Source organism: Clarias gariepinus, chromosome 27 (genome assembly GCF_024256425.1).
Source record: "Clarias gariepinus isolate MV-2021 ecotype Netherlands chromosome 27, CGAR_prim_01v2, whole genome shotgun sequence".
Classification (NCBI taxonomy): Eukaryota; Metazoa; Chordata; class Actinopteri; order Siluriformes; family Clariidae; genus Clarias; species Clarias gariepinus.
The window spans coordinates 190,001-195,000 of NC_071126.1; positions in this window are offsets into that span (position 1 = coordinate 190,001).

The following is a 5,000-nucleotide window of genomic DNA, read 5'->3' on the forward strand; positions in this document are numbered from 1 at the left end:
CTCTAGCCCAGCGCAGGCACCTCTGGTCGGCCACGCTATGCGCCCACACCCGCGATCACATCCCTGGAGGTATTATTTTTTGGACTTTGAAAATTTTTTCACTCTGCACACACAGGCCGAATCCTCATGGAGGAATCGGCCTCTAGCCCAGCGCAGGCACCTCTGGTCGGCCACGCTATGCGCCCACACCCGCGATCACATCCCTGGAGGTATTATTTTTTGGACTTTGAAAATTTTTTCACTCTGCACTCACAGGCCGAATCCTCATGGAGGAATCGGCCTCTAGCCCAGCACATGCACCTCTGGTCGGCCACGCTATGCGCCCACACCCGCGGTCACACTCCTGGAGGTCCGAATTTTTTTTTTTCTTTTCTTTTCTTTTCAGGCCGAATCCTCCTGGAGGAATTGCATTCTCCCCGACCCCAGGCACCATCGGCGGGCACCCCCCACCCGCGACCACGCCACCTGGAGGTCAGATTTTCGAAAAATTTTCTTTCGCCTTTATCTCGGAAACGGCCAATTCCGCCTGGGAAAAAACGATTTTGGCCGGCCCTAGGCACTCCCCACGGCCACTTTGGGCCTCCCCCCGCTGCCCATGGGGCTTCTGGGAACCGGGGGGGGGGGCCCCGACTTCGGACGGCCGTATCTCGGCCACCGTTGGTCCGATCGGCTCCAAATTTCGCAGGGGAGTCCATGGGGAGGCCCCGGACCCGATGCCACATACCCCGGGGCCGACGCCCCCCGCCGGCGCCCCCTGGAGGATGGGAGTCTGTTACATCTCCTGGGGCTATGGGAAATTTTCTGGCTCTCAGCTCACATGCAGGCTGAATCCTCCTGGAGGAATTGCATTCTCCCCGACCCCAGGCACCCTCGGCGGGCACCCCCACCCGCGACCACGCCACCTGGAGGTCAGATTTTCGAAAAATTTTCTTTCGCCTATATCTCGGAAACGGCCAATTCCGCCTGGGAAAAAACGATTTTGGCCGGCCCTAGGCACTCCCCACGGCCACTTTGGGCCTCCCCCCGCTGCCCATGGGGCTTCTGGGAACCGGGGGGGGGGCCCCCGACTTCGGACGGCCGTATCTCGGCCACCGTTGGTCCGATCGGCTCCAAATTTCGCAGGGGAGTCCATGGGGAGGCCCCGGACCCGATGCCACATGCCCCGGGGCCGACATCCCCCGCCGGCGCCCCCTGGAGGATGGGGGTCCGTTACATCTCCTGGGGCTATGGGAATTTTTCTGGCTCTCAGCTCAGGTGCAGGCTGAATCCTCCTGGAGGAATTGGATTCTCCCCGAAGCCAGGCACCTCAGGTCAGCCATGTAGGTGCCCCCCACTGCGCTCACACTTGTAGAGGTCATGATTTGGGGGATTTTGAATTTTTCTGGGTCTCTGAACATTTTGGGGAAAATATTCACACTCTGCACGCGCAGGCCAAATCATCATGGAGGAATCGGCCTCCAGCCCAGCACAAGCACCTCAGGTCGGACACAGTAGGTGCCTGCACTGGGCTCACACCCATGGAGGTCATGATTTGGGGGATTTTGAATTTTTCTGGGTCTCTGAACATTTTGGGGAAAATATTCACACTCTGCAGGCGCAGGCCAAATCATCATGGAGGAATTGGCCTCTAGCCCAGCACAAGCACCTCAGGTCGGACACACTATGTGCCTGCACTGGGCTCACACCCATGGAGGTCATGATTTTTAGGACATTGATTTATTTTGGGACCCTGAACATTTTGGGGAAAATATTCACACTCTGCACGCGCAGGCCAAATCATCATGGAGGAATGGGCCTCTAGCCCAGCACAAGCACCTCAGGTCGGACACACCATGTGCCTACACTGGGCTCACACCCATGGAGGTCATGATTTTGGGGATTTTGAATTTTTTTGGGTCTCTGATCATTTCTGGGACTTAGAAAAAGTTTGGGACTTAGAAAAATTTCCACACTTGGAAAAAGTTGGGGACTTAGAAAAATTTTCACTCTGCACTCACAGGCCAAATCATCATGGAGGAATGGGGCTCTAGCCCAGCACAGGCACCTCAGGTCGGACACACTATGTGCCTACACTGGGCTCACACCCATGGAGGTCATGATTTTTGGGACTTAGAAAAAAAATGGGACTTTGAAAAATTATCACACTTGGAAAAAGTTGGGGACTTTGAAAAATTTCCACACTTAGAAAAAGTTGGGGACTTAGAAAAAATTTCACTCAGCACTAACAGGCCAAATCATCATGGAGGAATGGGCCTCTAGCCCAGCACAAGCACCTCAGGTCGGACACACTATGTGCCTACACTGGGCTCACACCCATGGAGGTCATGATTTTTGGGACTTTGAAAAAAAATGGGACTTAGAAAAATTTCCACACTTAGAAAAAGTTGGGGACATAGAAAAATTTCTGGACTTAGAAAAATTTCCACACTTAGAAAAATTTTGGGACTTAGAAAAATTTTTACTAGGCACACACAGGCCAAATCATCATGGAGGAATCAGCCTTTAGCCCAGCACAGGCACCTCAGGTCGGACACACCATGTGCATACACTGGGCTCACACCCATGGAGGTCATGATTTTTGGGACTTAGAAAAAAATTGGGACTTTGAAAAAATTATCACACTTAGAAAAAGTTGGGGACTTAGAAAAATTTCCACACTTAGAAAAAATTCCACACTTAGAAAAATTTTCACTAGGCACACACAGGCCAAATCATCATGGAGGAATTGGCCTCTAGCCCAGCACAAGCACCTCAGGTCGGACACACTATGTGCCTACACTGGGCTCACACCCATGGAGGTCATGATTTTTGGGACTTAGAAAAAAAATGGGACTTTGAAAAAGTTGGGGACTTAGAAAAATTTCTGGACTTAGAAAAATTTCCACACTTAGAAAAAGTTGGGGACTTAGAAAAATTTTCACTAGGCACACACAGGCCAAATCATCATGGAGGAATTGGCCTTTAGCCCAGCACAAGCACCTCAGGTCGGACACACTATGTGCCTACACTGGGCTCACACCCATGGAGGTCATGATTTTTGGGACTTTAATTTTTTTTGGGTCTCTGATCATTTCTGGGACTTTGAAAAAAAAATGGGACTTAGAAAAATTTTCACACTTAGAAAAAGTTGGGGACTTAGAAAAATTTCTGGACTTAGAAAAATTTCCACACTTAGAAAAAGTTGGGGACTTAGAAAAATTTTCACTCAGCACTCACAGGCCAAATCATCATGGAGGAATCAGCCCTTAGCCCAGCACAGGCACCTCAGGTCGGACACACTATGTGCATACACTGGGCTCACACCCATGGAGGTCATGATTTTTGGGACTTAGAAAAATTTTGGGACTTTGAAAAATTTTTACTAGGCACACACAGGCCAAATCATCATGGAGGAATCAGCCTTTAGCCCAGCACAAGCACATCAGGTCGGACACACTATGTGCCTACACTGGGCTAACACCCATGGAGGTCATGATTTTTGGGACTTAGAAAAATTTTGGGACTTTGAAAAATTTTTACTAGGCACACACAGGCCAAATCATCATGGAGGAATCAGCCTTTAGCCCAGCACAAGCACCTCAGGTCGGACACACTATGTGCCTACACTGGGCTAACACCCATGGAGGTCATGATTTTTGGGACTTAGAAAAAAAATGGGACTTTGAAAAATTATCACACTTAGAAAAAGTTGGGGACTTAGAAAAAATTCCACACTTAGAAAAATTTTCACTAGGCACACACAGGCCAAATCATCATGGAGGAATCAGCCTTTAGCCCAGCACAGGCACCTCAGGTCGGACACACCATGTGCATACACTGGGCTCACACCCATGGAGGTCATGATTTTTGGGACTTAGAAAAAAATTGGGACTTTGAAAAATTATCACACTGAGAAAAAGTTGGGGACTTAGAAAAATTTTGGGACTTAGAAAAATTTTGGGACTTAGAAAAATTTTTTACTAGGCACACACAGGCCAAATCATCATGGAGGAATCAGCCTTTAGCCCAGCACAAGCACCTCAGGTCGGACACACTAAGTGCCTACACTGGGCTAACACCCATGGAGGTCATGATTTTTGGGACTTAGAAAAATTTTGGGACTTAGAAAAATTTTTACTAGGCACACACAGGCCAAATCATCATGGAGGAATCAGCCTTTAGCCCAGCACAAGCACCTCAGGTCGGACACACTATGTGCATACACTGGGCTTACACCCATGGAGGTCATGATTTTTGGGACTTAGAAAAAAAATGGGACTTTGAAAAATTGTCACACTTAGAAAAAGTTTGGGACTTAGAAAAATTTTCAACAGGCACACACAGGCCAAATCATCATGGAGGAATGGGCCTCTAGCCCAGCACAAGCACATCAGGTCGGACACACTATGTGCCTACACTGGGCTAACACCCATGGAGGTCATGATTTTTGGGACTTAGAAAAATTTTGGGACTTAGAAAAATTTTCAACAGGCACACACAGGCCAAATCATCATGGAGGAATCAGCCTCTAGCCCAGCACAGGCACCTCAGGTCGGACACAGCATGTGCATACACTGGGCTCACACCCATGGAGGTCATGATTTTTGGGACTTAAAATTTTGGGGGAAAAATCACCATTCGCAACCCCCCCACAGGCCTCCCTACTCGGCCCCTAGCACCAGCCTACACCCCCCCCCCAGGTCACCCAACCCTCCAGGACCTTGCCACCAGCCGGCCCAGGGCACCCACACTTAAGCACCCCTCCACCGGGCTAAGCACCTCCAGCACGTCGCGCTAAAAGCCCTGACCCCTGGTATAACCAAGGACTTTGTCATTTTTCCTTTCACCTGCACTGACCCATGGTATAACCAGGGACTTTGTCATTTTTTCCCTGACCCATGGTAAACCCAGGGACTTTGTCATTTTTCCTTTCACCTGCACTGACCCATGGTATAACCAGGCACTTTGTCATTTTTTCCCTGACCCATGGTATACCCAGGGACTTTGTCATTTTTCCTTTC